Source organism: Pinus tabuliformis, chromosome 8 (assembly GCF_031772625.1).
Source record: "Pinus tabuliformis cultivar Carrire ecotype Pingquan chromosome 8, CPIR1, whole genome shotgun sequence".
NCBI classification, from domain to species: Eukaryota; Viridiplantae; Streptophyta; class Pinopsida; order Pinales; family Pinaceae; genus Pinus; species Pinus tabuliformis.
Window position 1 is genome coordinate 685,899,125 of NC_142294.1, and position 18,363 is coordinate 685,917,487.

The 18,363-nt window shown below is 39.1% G+C and overlaps 1 protein-coding gene across 1 annotated transcript in view; it reads right to left on the reverse strand.

Annotated features, from left to right (window-relative positions):
- Positions 1 to 18,363, reverse strand: part of LOC149237441 (FKBP-like peptidyl-prolyl cis-trans isomerase family protein) — a 108,359-nt gene that overhangs the window by 89,325 nt on the left and 671 nt on the right.

Consider the following 18,363-nt stretch of genomic DNA (forward strand, 5'->3'; position numbering starts at 1 on the left):
GGAGAAATTTGAGAAGACATTTTCCAGAGGAAATTCTTCACAGTGATTCCAATTTTCTAAGAGACAGAAGGAGGTCGAATTCTTCTGCAAATGGGAGGTCGAATTAGCTAGTGCGAGTTTCCAGTTTACTGATGCGATTTGCTAGACGATCAACTTGTGTTGCTAGTTGCCAAAGCGATTTACTGGAGGCAGTGTGAATCAACTAAGCGAATTGTTGGAGGCAGTGCGAATCAACTAAGCGAATTGTTGGAGGCAGATAAACTTGCAAGATCAAATTTTTGGAGGCTGAGCAAATTACTAGGAAGGCTAGTGCACATTTCCAGTAAGCAGTGCAAGTTCACAGAGGCAAAGCGAATTGCTCAGGAGAGGCTAATTTGACTTGCAGAGGTTTGATTTGGTCAGCTATAGTGAAGAGAAAAATTGTTGGAGCTTTGCTACTGTTAGGCAAGTGATTTATGTGCATTCTTATTTTGTTGAAGAATTAATAATATAAACCCTCATCTACAGAACTAGTTTTTCCCACTCTAGGGGTTTTCCAGGGACAATTTGTCCAAAAATATTGGTGTCGATTTTATGTGATGTTTTCTCAATTCCTGTGATTTATTATTTGGTGAAATTTGCAGTTGTGTTTTTATTTGTTATTTGCAGTAAATAATTCATTGGGACAAATAATCTAAAAGATAGGAGAATAATTACCAAATTAACTACAACAGAATTTTCATAGAAACTTCTTTGAAACCTTGCTCCCCTTGATCTACCTCCTGCTCCTGAACAGCCTATAACGTCATCTCATACCAGATAGATTTGGAAGAGTCTGTCGACTAATCCTCCCCATCTGAACCTGAAGGCTAACCCCCTGTAAGTCGTTCAACCTTCGGAGCTTGCCTCTCCTTATCCTTTGTCACTGCTCTACTTTTTGTCATCGCTCAAGTAGGTTGGCCCTTTAGTCTATGCGGGTTGTTCTCTCTAACTCCAATGACATGTACCTCGTCAAAGCTAGATCCCATGTGCCTAATCAAAGCCTTTCCATCCTAGACTGTTACATAAAACCGCTTATTCTCCATTATATAGACTGAGAGAAAACTCCACCTAAGGTTTGGCACCCATACCACGTCCTTCACTTCCAACCTGCGTCCTAACTCAAATAGAATATCATTGTTCCAAACCACTTCATTACATGTTTGGAATCGACTCCAAAATCTACATGCAATTCTAACCCACTCGATCAAGTTGTCAAACAACTCAGGTGCCCCTGTCATATGTTGTGTGGCTCCATTGTCTAGCAACCATGCACCCATTGGTAATGTGCCTGAGGTAAGGTAGGAAATGAGTGAAAAATTGGATTCAAACTTCTTCGCAAACTCCTCTTGAGCTTCTGTAGGTACAACCACTGTTGACTACATGCCCTTTCCCCCTTTCCTCCTCTCTAGACATTGTGAAGCATAGTATCTTGTCTTATGGCAGGCAAAGAACTTGACCTTAGTTAAGACCTTCTTCTTGGGTTGTGAGGTGGACTCTTCACTGCTACTCGAACCTTTGCTCCTTGTTGCCCGACTGGCAAGAGTAAGATTCTCATCATCCCCACTCTTTTATTGTCCTCTAGTTAATGATTTCTCCTAGATCTCCTTCTGAATGAAGTCATCCCACAGTTTCCTCCAATCTAGTAGCTTTTCTCATGCTAAAACACCTGTCACAAAGGTATCCCAAGGTTTTGAGAACCCACTCAAGGTTGTCCTTACAAGTTCATCCTCTTGCACAACTCCAAGCTCGTCTCAAAGTTGCTAAATCTTGCTGAGATATGAGGCCATCGTGTTTGATTCAGTCTTCTTGGTGTTTCCGAGCTTCTCCCTCAACACCATTTTTTGATTCTAATTATCACTTTGATATAGGTTCATCAAAGCAATCCACATCTCAAGGTCACTATTCTTCCTTGATATGTGAAGGATCACATATTGAATGTGTCGTCATTGATGTCAAGGTCAAGGTCAATTCCTAGTGGATACATGATTGTCAAAGTCAAGGGGATTCCACAATGGAGGCCATGAACAAAAGTTGGTGTTTTCATGTCATGCCTGGAATTTGGTGCACAAATCGAAATTTGGTGTTTCCCAGGAGGGGTACAGTATACAACCCAGTCTAGACTCTAGAGTGGATTCAATATAAGCACATTCTAGAGTAGATTCGGTATAAGCCTGGGCATCGTGGGAAGTGGTATAATGGGGCCAAAACTTATAACTAAACCTTCACGTTTTTCCACAAAGTTACCCACACTTAATCTCAGCCACTAATTTGCAATTAACACTAATTAAATGTGATTAAGCATGCCAAGCACAAGTTCAACAGTCTAGATCTGTACTAGGCATGAAGATCAACAGCCCAGATTAATATCGGGCTCATAACATGCATGGAGCTTAAAGTGCACCTATGCACGCAATGGATCCAACGGCTATGGGTGTCTCAATCCAATGACCCAAATTGATATTTGGTTCACAACATACACAAAGTTTAAAGTATGTGTGTGCACGCAATGGATCCAATGACTAAGAATGCCTTTATCTAATGGCCCAGATCAATATCGAGCTCACACGTGTGATGGTTAAAGCAAGGAATGCACTCAATTTGGTAGCTGGTATGATGTGGCACTTCCACGTGGATAACAGGTGGCAGATCTACTGACATGGCATTGATAGCAAGTGACATGTGTCAAGCAAAAATGGCATTTTCCGTAGACAAATGATATGATTGGCAAGTGACACGTTGCAAGTAATCTCAGCACTCAGACACATGGTAGGCCCTAATTGGTCACCACTGATGACCCAGCAGGTGATGTGAACATGGTGGATCCCATACCAAAGCATCGATCACCAAAGTTCAGTTTTGTTTATAAATGCCAAGGCCAATATTCAATATGACATGGTAGAAATGATGTGGCAAACGACATGGCAATAGGACCATGTGGTGGACCCTGATTGGTCGACGATGGATTAATGTGGTAGTCCCAAAGGTCTCGGGATTTGTGCCAAGACATTGTTTGGCAAAGGTTTCTCGTGTATTTTGTTTTGGGCAAAAAAGTGAAAACTAGGGTTCCAAGTCTTGGTCATGGAAAACTAGGGGTTCAACCCTTGTGGGCTCATATCAGGCACTAAGAGATCAAAATAATCATGGATTAGAACACTCAGGTATAAGGAGTCCTGGTATGATGGGAAATTTTCCAACAAATGCAGGCAAGTTGAATATCTCTGTCAGGTGCAGATTTGTCTACCAGAGTCGCATGTTTGGGTTAAGGTCACAGTGCACGGTCATGAGGGTCTAACATCTTAGCACCTGGAGCTAAAATATCGATAGTGGGATGGTTGTGAATGAAGTATACTAGAACAGTATGGAGATAAGGCCAAGGTCATAGCCTACAATCATGAGTGCCAGCACTTGAAGCTGGGGGCTTCAAAGAATCCCCAGTATCTGGTGAGTAAGAGCATAGTCACAGCACCAGGTTACGAGGTGAGAAATTCCAGCACCCAAGCGTTGCAAGCCTAGGAACAACTACAGTATCTGGTATGTGAAGGAGGTGGTCATAAGCCTCGGACAGGAGGGGTTAAGGAATAGCCTCTAAGGGCTAACCATCACCACACTAGGAGATGTAAAGAACTAAAGGTTCTGGTATTTGAAAGTCCCAATATGCTAGACTCATGGTCATGAACACGCGCATATGCAGCATATGCAAACCACAAGCGATAAAGCTTGGACCAACTTCCAAGGGAGTTGAAACACAAACAACATATTTGGGTATAAAAAGGCACTAAGGAAGATTGAAAGTGAATTAAAGACTCTCACACCATATATAAATATGAACGATTTGTAAGTGAATAGAAGTGACAGAGCATAAGCGTTATCCCAGGTAGCACATAAATAAAAAGAACTATGCATGAACAAAGCATGTGTAGGGGATAGTTAAGTCTAAGATTTGTACCAATTAAGAGCATGCCGAGAAGAGTTCAACATTGTGCAGTGCGCCAAATGATTGCAAGTGAATCAAGATGATTAGATCGTTGCTTAGGAAGAAAAGAAAGGAGATCAGAATTCAATAAGTCTTAATGTGTTAGAATTAAAGAAAGTGCCTCTGGATCCAATCTGAAAAAAGTGATGAAATAGAGATTTGATAGGCAATTGAGATTGGATCAGCAAATCCAAAGGGGATTGGTTCTCCAACAAGTTGGTGCTTGCATATATGAGGGGATTGGTGTCTCCTGCAAGTTGATGCTTGAAAATTTGAGGGGATCGGTGTCTCCTACAAGTTGGCACTTGTAAATTAGAGGGGATTGGTGTCTCTTGTAGGCTAATGCCTACAAATATTGTAGCAATATGTTGGTTCCTACTTAAATCAAATAATTAAAAGAAGTTTTGTGGTTTTCTCTCGGAGGGGTTTTCACATATATCTTGTGTTCAATGCTCACATGTTACTATTGTTATATTGTGATTGAATGTTTTAAATAGTGTAAAATTGTAACAAAAATCCATGGGTGTTTACAAAATCCCATAGGGCATTCTCCATGAGAACTAACATTATCCTCTCCTTCCATGGATTGAAATTATAAGCATCATCCAACATGTCCCTGAACCTCAAACCAGTTGTTGCCATCTCGAAATAGGAAAAATCAACTAAAAAAAGTTCTTGCTGTCAAATTTTTGCAAGCCATGACCACGCTTTTGGCCTATTGCTAGGATCTACAGCTATCGTTGCCTAGCTACCTAGTGGTTATTTTGGCTAGGTTTGGATCGGTTGTCCTATCGAACCTCAACCATGTTTGATACATGTTCCTATGACCTGAGCTCTTAGAAGCACTTTGCTTTCTCTATCGAGGCACCTCATGGTTAAATCTAAACCGCAACCCTCCACCACCCTGCATTGTTTTCCTGCAAACCTACATCGTTGCCACTTGCCATCCTTTGTCCCCACTCAGCCTATCGAGCTACCTCCTCCACCACAATCTGCAACACTTTGTTGTTGTTGTACAATTGGATGTTTTTGAAATTGGCAGCAAGGCCTGGCCCTTGTCATCCTTGCTTGCCACCCTTTTATTTTTTTCTTTATTTTGTCTTGAAAAAAATTCTTCCACCCCCTGCTTCCGCACAAAAAAAATTGAGTGTTTGTACTAAGTACGGATTTTCCCTCAGGCCATACAGTCAATTTCGACATGTAAAAAAAACTTAACTTATATGATAATGACCGAACCTAGCCCCAACAATCCTGTACAAACCTCGCTTTTGTGTGATTTAGAGATATGTTTCCAAGGTTTCTTGCTCTAATACCATGTTAATTTTCCTGCAAACCTAGAACCTAGCAATTCATTGACCTAGCAAATTACAAATCTATTGAATGAAAGCACAACTAAGTTCGTAACTTTAGTTAGCGAAAGAAAAAATCACATCAGCCAATCTTAATCACAATGACACAGACAAATTCCACCCAGTCAACAATGCTTCATAAAAAATAAAAAAATAAAACTCAAAACTTACTTGGCTCCCATCCTAGGATAATGGCCCAACTGAGAAAATATTAATATGCCCTCAATTTAATTCTACAAATCAGGCCCTAGCTCGATCTCCTTGGTTGATCTGGATCTCCAAGCTCTCATTTCTCCACTTACTCGTGATAAGAAGTCTAGAGAATTCCATTGATTCAAATGTTGTGATCTATATCTTAATTCATTCAATGAAGGTTACATTTATACTTGAAAACAATAAATGAAAACAAGGATAACTAGAAATACCTAATTTATAACTAAATCCCTAACTATACAGAAATCCCGAAGGATTACAACATTTCCCCCCTTAATCTGAAGGGACATCTAACATACCAAGTAAAGATCTAAATTTTTCGAACTTTTCACATCCCAATGCTTTAGTAAAGATATCTGCAATTTGTTCTGATGTTGGACAATGTGTCAAATGAATTGTTTTGGCCTCTACATGATGTCGAATCAAATGATACTTGGTGTTGATATGTTTGGTTCGATCATGAAACTTTGGATTCTTGGCCAATTGAATTGCTGTCAACAAATAAAGGAGTTGAAGCTTTTTGTTTCTCCTGCAAATCTTCAAGTATTTTCCGAAGCCAAATGATTTCCTTAGTGGCTTGAGCTGCTGCAACATATTCAGCTTCAGTGGTAGAATCAGCAGGAACAGATTGCTTGCGTGATCTCCAACTAATGGTTGTTGATCCAAGATTCATCAAATAGCTAGAAGTAGAGACTCCATTCTCTTTATCTCCATCAAAATTGGAATCTGAATAACCAGCAAGATGGAAGTCTAAAACTTTGGTATATTTGATGCCATAAGTTTGGGTTCCATTTAAATATTTCAGTACTCTTTTTGCTGCTACCCAATGCCCCTCACAAGGATGATGCATAAATCTGGAAAGTATTCCTACAACAAATGTTATATCAGGACAAGTAATAGATAAATAAATCAAACTTCCAACAAGTTGCCTATACTTTGTTGGATCTTCAAATGATTTTCCTTCTTCTGAAGTAAGTTTCAAATTCTGCTCCATTGGTGTAGCAACAGGATTACAATCCATCATACTATATCTGTTCAATAACTTACCAACATACTTCTTCTGAGAGATGAAAATATGTTGTGGTTTTTGATCAACTTCAATTCCAAGATAATAATGAAGTAAACCTAAATCTGTCATATCAAAAACCTTTTTCAATTCCTTCTTAATAGATGATATATATTCATCATTGTTTCCTGTGATCATCAAATCATCAACATATACAACTAGATATACAACTAATCTTCCAACTTTCTTAACGAAAAGAGTTGCATCATCTAGGTCAAAATGTTTATAATTTAACTTTAGAAGATGTTCAGTTAGTTTCTCATACCATGCTTGTGGCGCTTGTTTCAAGCCATACAAAGACTTCATTAGTTTGCAAACCTTTTGTTATTTCCCTTTAACGGAAAAACCTTCTCGCTGAAACATGTAAACATCTTCTTTCAAATCTCCATTTAAAAAAGTAGTTTTAACATCCATATGATGAATTTTCCATTCTTTTTGAGCTGCAACAACAAACAAAGATCTAATAGTGCCCCATTTAGCTGTAGGAGCAAACGTCTCTGTATAGTCAATACCCTCTTTTTGTGCATATCCCTTCGCTACAAGTCGTGCCTTGTGTTTGTCTAGTGAACCATCAGCTTTATACTTAGTTTTATAAATCCATTTGCAACCAATAGGTTGGACGCCAACAGGGGGATCCACCAGCCTCCATGTGCCATTTTTTATGAGAGCATCATATTCCTTTTGCATTGCATCTTTCCACTGATCATAACTAGTAGCTTCTTCAAAACAAGTAGGTTCACAATCCACAGAAAAGTTAAATTCACAATGAGAATAGTTACCTGAGGAACTTCCAATCTTAAACTCATCATATTTCTTCGGAAATGTTCGAATACGAGATGATCTTCACAAAGGTTGTGTAGGAAGTTGCTCATCTTCTTCATTTGTCTCAGTTCTTGCCATTTCTGTCCCTTTCAACTCTATTGTCGTTTCTGTCCCTGTCATGTCTGTAGAAACACTTGCATCAACCAATTTCTCATCAATAGCAGAATTATCATCATTGAGAGAAGGAAACTCCACAGACTGATCTAATATAGGTATCCCCCCTTTAGGATGTGGAAGTATATTATCTTATTCATAATAAAACTCTTGAGGCACAAACCTTTCTATCTGATTAAGTTGTCTATCAATAGTGAGGGAATTTTTATCAGATTCAAGAAAAATTACATCTCTTGACAAAATAAATTTCTTGTTCTCTTCATCATATAATCGGTATGCCTTAGAAGTCATAGAATACCCTAAAAAAATACATTTTTTGCTCCGTTCACTCAACTTATTCCTCTGTTGTTTAGGAATCAAAGCATAACATTGAGAACCGAAAACTCTGAAATGTTTAACAGCAGGAAGATGATTATACCACATTTCATATGGAGTTTTGTTATTAATGACAGAGGATGGGCACCGATTTCTAATATATGCTGCGCAGAGCGTTGCTTCTCCCCAGAACATTAATTTTACATTCTTAAAATAAATCATTGACCTTACCATATTAAGTAATGTTCTGTTCATTCATTCTGCAACACCGTTTTGTTGTGGATTATATGGTATTGTGGTCTGGTGTTTGATGCCATTCTCTTGCAAATATTTTTCAAAGACATGTGAAGTATATTCTCCTCCATTATCAGTTCTTATAGTACCAAAATTTAGTTGAGCTTCATTTGTAATCAAGAAATGAAATTTTTTAAACACATCAAAAACTTGTGATTTTTCCTTAAGCAGATAAACCCAACACATCCTCGAATAATCATCAATAAAAGTCAGTATGTCTTTATTGCCATTCGCAGTTGGTATAGGCATAGATCCACACAAATCAGAGTGTATGAGACTTAATTTTCTTGTAGCTCGAGAAGCAAAATTCTGAAAAGATTGTTTGTGATGCTTGCCCAATATACAAGCATTACATGGGGTCAATTTTCTGGGAACAGTTGGAAGTCCTTTAATCCCCTGCTTTCTCATAATTCTAATACTTTCATAATTAATATGACCAAAGCGTGCATGCCACAATAAAGAATATGACAAAGTATAATTTTGCTGAACCGAATAATTTGTGTTCAATGTAACAGAGGGCACACCTTTCAATTTCAACAATTTATCTTCTTCTACACCAGTCATTACAGTTTTATTATCAGCTGCTCTTCGAATTTCCACTTTACCATCAAATATGTGGATGGAATGTCCCTGTTGTCTTATTTGTACAAGAGATAATAAATTTCTTTGGAACTGAGGAATGTAAAGAACATCATTCAAAGTATAATCAGAAAGTCCAGGAATTTTTAACTGAATAGAACCAATCCCCGATGGTTTGATTTGAGACTTATCAGCAAAATACACTACTCCATCAATATTATCACTGAATTGTTCAAACAAATCTCTTCTAAAGGTCATATGACAAGTGGCACCTATGTCTAAAATCCAACTGTCATGCCATGAAGAAAAAGAGGTACTAAATATATCTTCCATATGAAAATTACAATGAGCAACAACATAATGTGCATTCTCAGAAGACTGTCCTTTTTCTGGAATTAGATGATCTTTCTTTTCAAGAATTTGTTCTCTTCTTTCATTAATTTTCTCCCAGGGAATTCTACAATTTGCAGCTGTATGTCCAATTTTACCACATCTAAAGCATTTTACAGCTGTTTTATTAGGAAAATTTCTTTGTTTATCATTCTGCTGTCTATCTCCCTGAATATTTCTGCCCCCCCTGCCTCTATAATTCTTCCTACCTCGACCTCTATTACCCTTAGTATTTCTTTCAGATTCTTCTTGAGGTTTTTGGTCTTTTTGAGCAAGACATAGGGTTTCAGTATTAGAATTATGTGATGTTTCTTTCTTGCCAAAAGCCTTCTCTCTTTCTGCAATTTTCCCTACTAATTTGTCAAAATCTAAATCTTTTAATTGCCCACTAGCTTGGAGAGATTCCAAGTAGTGTGAATAACTAGGGTAAAGAGCTTTTATAAAGGCAGTGAGTTGCATATAAACTTTAACTCCAACAGATTCAATTTCATGATTGATGGCTTTAATTTCAGAAGTAAGTTTTAGAGGATCATTATCTTTCATTTCCAAATTAAATAACTTCAACAATAACTGAATTATCTCCAATTCAGAATGTGAATCATAAAGCTCTTTTAGTTTTGTTATGGCATCATATGCTGTTTTATTCTGAGCAATGTATCTGCTTACCTCTTCTGAGACTGAAGTGGAAATTAAGGCATAGGCCTTTTTATCCTTACTTTGCCAGATTGCTAACTGTTTCTCCTCGTCAGGCTGATCTGGTGAATTCCCTTCTTTTCCTTCACAAATTCCATCCCATAAATCATTAAAAATAAGTGTATTTTTAACCTTCCTGAACCATTCCTAGTAATTTTCCTTTCCGGACAGAACAATCCCAATTAAAGATACCAAGGAGTTCATCTTTTTTCAGATAATGACAGAATTCTTAACAAAAATTGTTATGATTACAAGAACACTTACAACAATTAAAAATAAGTGTATTTTTAACCTTCCTAATACAATTGATCTTGACCTACCTTGATCACTGCTTGATCTCAGCCCTCTAGCACACAATTGTTCCCCTATTTAATAGCCTTGACTTGCCCTACCTCTTTCCTGATCCCAACTCTTATTCCCTTGCGCACTCGAGCCCCTATTTCCTTGTGCACTTCTCCTATTTCTTAGCACACAAGGGAGCTCCTATTCTTTAGCGCAAATCCCTATTTCCTTGTGCACTTCCGATCTCCTATTTCTTATGACACAAGCTCTCAATTTTGCGCACAATTGATGCTCAATTCTACGCTCTCCACAATCAAAGATGATCTCACAAACGTATGTGTATTATGTGTCTTTGTCCTCCTCTTTATAGACCCAATTCGAGCTGCAAGGAAGGCCCAATTTAGTTTTAGAAGTCGAGTTCTGATAGCAAGTTAATTGAGAGTGACACTCTTTCTCTCTCTAATCAACACTTGGAGTCTTAACTAGTTCTTCCTTCAATCAAGACTAAAGACTAACTCGCTCTAACTGAACTTGTAATTGTCACCTCGTTTTGTAGTCAAATTGGCAAAGACTCCACTTAGCTGAAGCTCCAACTCTGTTCATGCCATCTTGATGATCATTCCAGTAAACTGAAAATAAACTCATCCTAAATGAAGTCTAATTCATGAGCTCGCATTCATGCTAGAGAAATACAAATTGAGATCTTTAATGGCTAAGGCACAAGCCAAAAGACCTTCACTCACTACATTTTCAACACTCCCTCTTAGCAAGGAAGGGATATTGTATAACTCCCAACTTATCTATGAAATAGACAAAACTGCCCCTTGCCAATGCCTTGGTCAAGATATTTGTTGTCTGCTCCTCTGTTGGAATCTATGGTAGCTTCACTATCCCTTTTTGTACACAGTCATCTGCTCGCTCTGCTCTACTAGCGTCCACCTTCCTCCAGCTTATGACTAGAGTCGTGGTCATGGGCCTGCATTCCTACATATGAAACCTCCTGAGGATCTTTGTAGTGTACTTCCCCTGTCCCAAGAAGATTTCCCCATCACCCTGCCATACCTCTAGCCCGAGGAAATAGTGCATAAGCCCTATATCCTTCATCTCAAACTCCCTTGCAATATCTTCCTTGCAATCTTAGATCAAGTTGTTTGCTCCAATCAATATAAGATCATTAACATAGAGCATTAGAATGAGCAGAAGCCCTCCACTCGTGATGTAGTACAGGTTGGCATCTGCCTCACTGTCAGTGAAGCACAATCCCTGAAGGTAGTTATCAACGTGAGTGTACCATGCTCTTGGAGCCTACTTGAGCCCATAAAGAGCTCTCTTCAGCAAACAGACATGAGTGTCTCTATTGAAAGTCTCAAACCCCTCTAGTTGCTCCATATAAATCTCCTCCTCAACCACCCCATTGAGGAATGTTGTCTTCACGTCCATCTAGTGGATCTTCCACCCCAACTCAGCTGCAAGTGCCAGAATTGTCCTGATGGATGAATAACGTGCCACTGGAACAAATGTCTCATCATAGTCGATGACCTAAAACCTGCGAGAAGCCCTTGGCCACAAACATGGCCTTGTACTTCTCCTCATTTCCATCTACTCCAAGCTTCACCTTGTACACCCATCGTGAGCCTACTACTGATTTTCCCTTGGGGCATGGCACAATCTCCCAATCATCATTCTTCATGATGGAGGAATATTCCCCCACCATGGCATCCCACCAACCCTGCTGAGAGGTTGCCTCTTCAAAACAAGAAGGCTCTAAGTCTATCAACTCAGTCATCAGTGCCATATACCCAGTGTACCTCTGTGGCTACTTGCTCTGCCTGAGCATAGAGCTAGGAGTCTCAACTCGCTCCTGGACCTCTTGATCAACCCACTTGACTTTCCTCCTCCCTGTGTTGGGAATCACTGACTGAGTGGCTAACTCCACTCGTCCTGGTCTCTTCTCCTGATCTTGCGCCGATTCCTGGTCATCCTCTTATATGGCCCTCTTGCCACCTGGCTGAGACTCAATCTGTGATACTGGCTGAGGCTCCTACTTGGGAGTGAGTAGCTCCTCCTCAGGTACTCTAACTTGCTCTCGCTCTAAGGACTCCCTCAAAGCTCTACTCTCCTCAAACCTCATGTCTCTACTCTACGCACTTCCTGCCTTGCTGCTCAAGGTTGCGCCTATCTCAACCTATAGCAAGTACAGATTCTTCATCCTCACACCTATTTGCTTCATACATCCAGAAGCTAAGTGCTTGAGGTAAGCCTTACCTCTATTGAAGATGACATCATAACCCTTATCCTCTAGGGTAGCAACAGAAACAAGATTCTTCTTCAGTCCTGGAACATAGAGGACATCCCTGAGATGAAGAGAGCTACCTAACTCCCTCTCAAAATTGACAGTACCAACTCCCCTAGTTGCATACTTGCCATCATCTCCTAGCTCAATATGAAACTACATGTCGTTCTCCTTCAAGTGGCTAATGTATTCCTTGTTCCCGGTCATATGGAAGGGTGCTCCAAAATCAATATACCATACGCTACTACCTACTAAGCTTTCCATGCAAGCTATGAATGAGAAATATTTCTCGAACTAAGAAGAAAACGCATCTACCTCAGTTGTTGCAGCCACATGATCCTCATTACTAGACTCCTTTCGATTAGGGAACTTGGTGGCATAGTGCCCGAAATCATGGCAATGGAAGCACTTGAACTTGCTCAGATCCTTCTTCTTCTCACCCTTCTAACTGGACTCGACCTCTCCTTGGCCTTTCTTTCCCTTGGCTTCTACCACTTTTGCCTGTCAGGGCAAAGTTCTTCCAGCGCTCATCCCTCTCTGTATTTCTTCTTGAACACTGTATGACCACAACCTTTCCCAGCCGAGAAGATTCTCTCAGCCGCCATTGACTACATCCTAAAAATTCTCCCAAGACTTATGAAATCCCAAAATCACAAGACTCACAAGGTCATTACATGCTACAGTAGTGCCCACTCCAGCTAGCTCATCCCAAACCTAAATGAAATTGGAAAGATACGTAATGATGGGCTCACCTTTGCTCATCCAGATATTTCTTAGCTTGTCTTTCAATGCAAGCTTCCTAGCATCACTGGAACCCTTATACAGATCTAAGATGACTTTCCACATCTCAAATGATGCCTTCTTCCCATGGAGATGAGGGTAAATATGGTCTTTGGCCCCCTCAAGAATGATCCTCCTTGCCTTGGTGTCATTCTTGTTATGTTGGATCAACTGTTGCGCATCTTGAGGTGGAACTATATGATTTGCCACAAATTCTAACACTCCATTATCCTCCAACACCATTGAGATCCTCCCATTCCATGAGCAGAAATTTGAAGCTGCGTCTAAACAATGATTTGCCCTTAGTCCTTGGAATGACATAACTCTATCCAAAAACTGCTCTTCAAAAACTCTAACACAAGCCTTCTGCCTAATCTGCGCTCTTCACTGACTAAACAATTTGGTGTTGGGCTTTATGTTGATCTTTGCTCTGATACCATGTTAAATTTCTTGAAACTCTGCAACTACTTAGATGAATAACTGAAAACAAGGCAACTAAAAACTGAAACCAAATTTACTTTCACCAAGATACAAAGTTTGTTAACAAATTATAAGCAGCAGAAAATAATCGAGAGATGGAAACACATCATACAAATTGACACACTTGTTTTACCCAAGAAACCCAAATGGGAAAACTTGCTTTCTTTGTTGAGGTATTTTATTGATTTTTCTTGAGCAGTCGGATCTATTACAAAGCAATCTGTCTTTGAGAAAGTGTTTTGCTTCTTCTCACTAATCTCAGCTGATACTATTGATCTCGGCCTACTTGATCACTGCTTGATCTCAGCCCTCTAGCACACAATTGTTCCCCTGCTGAATAGCCTTGACTTGCCCAAACTCTTCTCTGATCCTAGCTCCTACTCCCTTGCACACTAAAGCCCCTATTTCCTTGCGCACTTCTCCTATTTCCTAGCGCACAAGGGAGCTCCTATTCTTTAGCGCAAATCCCTATTTCCTTGCACACTTGTGATCTCCTATTTCTTAGGACACAAGCTCTCAATTTTGCGCACAATTGATGCTCAATTTTGCGCTATCTACAATCAAAGATGATCTCACAAACTTATGTGTATCATGTGCCTTCATCCTCCTCTTTAAAAACCCAATTCGAGCATGCAAGGAAGGCCCCATTCAATTTTAGAAGTCTAGTTCTAATAGTGAGTTAACTGAGAGTGATACTCTCTCACTCTCCAATCAACAATTAGAGTCTTAACTCGTTCTTCATTCAATCAAGACTGAAGACTAACTCTCTCTAACTGAACTTGTAACAAACACCTCATTTTGTAGTCAAACTGATGAAGACTCCACTTAACTGAAGCTCCAACTCTACACATGCCATCTTTATGATCATTCCAGTAAACTAGAAATAAACTCATCATATCTGAAGTCTAATTCATGAACTCGCACTCATGCTAGAGAAAGACAAATTGAGGTCTTCACTGGCTAAGGCACAAGCCAAAAGACCTTCACTCGCTACATTTCAACACCTAGACACATAGGCTTGTGCAGAAGTACATATCGGAGCTACCAACATCAACACCAATCACATAAATAACCTTAGATTTGGTTAGGATATTTTTTGTACAGTCATTTTCACTTCTCACATTGATATATCCTACAATTTGAATGTCATATATTGTTGGTCGAAAGCTTTACTACATTTTTTTACACAGTCAACCAATAGAACAACAAAGAATTAAGTCGTCCACTTCACCCATAAATCCAATTCAAGGCACTAATCTTTATTGATTGGGTGAAGTAGTCAAAGTGAATCCTCCCATAGCCATTAAGGAGGTAATCAGGCTTAAAGAGTGGGGACTGGGCTGAGGTGATAGTGGGCCCCAATCTTGTGTGTGCCAGTCAGGAGTAAGTTGCAAGGACTTCAGCAACCCTACCAATTCGATCGGTAAGAGATCTCATTGTCCTAGGGTTAGGCTTTGAATGCGTTCACTTGGAAAAGTAAAAAAATTATTTTACATGCATTTTTCAGCCACTAATTAGGGTTGACATCTATGGTTTTACTGTTGTTTATGTATTTTTAGCCATTGAGAATTGTTATAATTTATTCTCTTATTTACTCATTGAATAGCCCTAATTTTTTACTTATTTATCATAGATTTTGGGGTTGTTTTCTTATTGTTGTTATAAATATTTGCATATTGTAAATCTACTGATTAAAACCATAGTTTATAAGAGCAAAGAATATTTTCTTGATTGCATGTGTTTGGATACCTATCTGAGCCTCTTTTACTCTGACTAAGCCTTCTAGATTTAGCCATAGGGACCTTTTAATTTGTTTTCTTGAAAATATACTTTAAATCACACGAAACCCTAATTACCGCTTATTTATCATTGGGTGAACCTTGTAGTAGAATCCTCAGGAGGTATTTAAGCATTAATCGTTTGGGTTATTTAATCCCTAAGATCCACTAGGGAAGCCTCCCTTTTGAGAATTGTATCCAACCATAAAATCCATGGGAATAGTTGCTGAGGTGACATTGATAACTACTCCCATTGTTGCTCTCAATCTATTGTGTAATGAGGCTTTGCACTAAGGCGCTAGATTTTGCAGTAACCGGTACCACATGTATTTCTGTGTTTCCATATAAAAATGCACATGGTACACCCCTCTTACATGTTTCTTGCAACTTAGATCGGGGGATATTTCAGTTGTCAAAGAAGCAATCCATAGTTTTATTAACAGCAACAAAAGAGGAATAAACTGCGGCAAGCTCTGCAACATGTCAAGCAGTTTCGTCGAGGAGAGTATTGGGAAATTTGAAGCAAGAACAAAGTATGGCCACTATTGTTCATTGCGACAACAATTCTGTCATTCCAATGACAAAAAATCCAATGTTTCATGGCCATGCTAATGCACAGATATACAATGTCACTGTTAGTAAAAGTACCTCAAGACAGAGGGAGAGGATGCAATCATGAATGGATGCATGCGCCTGTCAGCTACAGACCATCTTGTACAGCAGAAGATCTGGGCACCTGCAGATATGGGCGCATCACTCTTTAGTTATAGAGGGAGAGGGCACATGCATGCAGGCACCTACATGCTAGCCTTAGATGAGACATGTGCTAACACCAGCTAATCTTAAGGGCATGCGTCACCAAATAAAGATGAACTAGAAGTCAAAATAAAAATAAAATTCAGTTTGGTTATTTTTGGTAAATTTTATTTCTGAGTTTGAGTCACATGCAAACCTATTTTTGTAAACGTTAGTATGCCCTTCTCAGATCTATAAGAGAGAGGGCAGAGGTACGGATTCATTCATTGAGTGGAGTCTAGCAGCGGGCAGTTTAAGGGTATTTTCCTGTAGCATTTTTTCATGTTCAGAATTGATAAAAGCAGTGACAGGCATTGGCAGTTGTATATTGAATTCTGTTCATTGTGTTCTACAGCATGTGCTTATAGATTCTAGCATTTACTGACAGAGCTGTTTTGATAGATTCTTGGCTTTGCTGTTTTTTAGTTTCCCGTAGGAATTGTAGTACGGTGCAGAGTCTGTTTACCATGATTTACAAAATTTCTACAATCACTTCATCGAAGAACTAGTAGGAGACGGTTAAATTGAATTGAGATTATGCAGATTCAGCGATCAATTTGCACGTGTTCACCAAGGCACTTACAAAGGAAAGCTCTGAAAGGTTCAGACAGATGTCGGAACTTGGAAGTCAAATGCATTGAACATCAAGGGGAGATTGAAGGCATTGATTAATTCATCTTAATGCATATGTTTAGAGATCTCTGAAAACATAAGTAGCGGTTCTGTAATAAAAACCACTGCAGACTAGATATATTTAGGAAGATATGACAGAAATATTCTAACAGTTCTGTCATGTAATCAGATCATGCAGCTGATGCATAGGAGGGCTAAATAAGAATAGTAGATAACAGTCGCATTAGAATCTATATATCATTGTAATCAAAAACTTTTGAATATATGAAAAAGAAAGTAATCCTTCATTGTGGTGCAGCAGTACAGAGTTGAATTTTTTCACTGTGGGCATACTCATTTTTGTTGTTTATGGTTCTCTGTGTTGTTGTAAACCCCTGCTATAAACCTTCTCTTTGGTAGGAGATTTAGTGACCTGGGAATGTTGCAGGCTGCAGCACAAATGTTCAGTGTGTGATAGAACTGAAACTCTTAAACACCTGATCCTGTCACTTTGCTAAGTCTGCACGGGATTGAATTTTATATTTTTGTGGTCAATTCCTTCTCATGTTCATTAACTGAAAAGACATCCGTGTTAGATGACAAATTCCCTTGGGCTGTGGAGAATCCATCAGGATGGTAGGTGATACGAGTTGAAATGCTCACTTTCTTCTCGAAGAAAAGGAATGATGCTTTATTTCATGACAGCCAGCCTGCCAGAAGCTTCACTTGGTATGACAGTGCACTAATTAGTACAAACATGTCCAGCGGTGCTTTTAGAAAGTGGAGGGAGCGGAGGCACAGTTGGCATCCCCAGAAGACAGAATTAGAAGTTTCTTGTGTTAGAGCTTGCCATCCCAGAGGTTGAACTTGCCAATGATGGTTGGGAATGATGTTGGGAATGTGTTGTAGGAGATTTTGGTGTCAATTTATGATTTTTTTTGTTGTTTAAAATGTATTTTTCTACTAGATTCAACACCCTGAAAAACGTATTTTTGAGAATTCACAACTTAAACTTGTCATTTTGGTCAATTTGTGATTTTTTTTGTTGTTTAAAATATATTTTTCTACTGTATATAGATTCAGTACCCACCCTGAAAAACATGTATTTTTGAGAATTCACCACTTAAACTTTTCATTCCATAAAATCCCAAACAGATTCTAAATAAATTCAAAAGAAAAATATGCCAAAAAAACTCCCAAACTTATAACAGGTCAACCACCGCGTTGGGAATGGCTTGGTAATGGATTTTAATGATCCCAACGCTTGGTAATGGCTTGTAATGATCCCACAGGTAAACCACTGCGTTGGGAATGGCTTGGTAATCGATTGTAATGATCCCAACGCTTGGTAATGGCTTGTAATGATCCCACAGCTGCTCCAGATCACCCAAGGTGACCCCAGAACCACGATGATCTGCCACTGGGTGCTGAGCTTATACTGTAGTTGGTTTTTAAACTTTGCCTCATTTTTATCTTTGGTAGTGCTGGTGGCTTTTGGGCAGTTTTTAATGTTA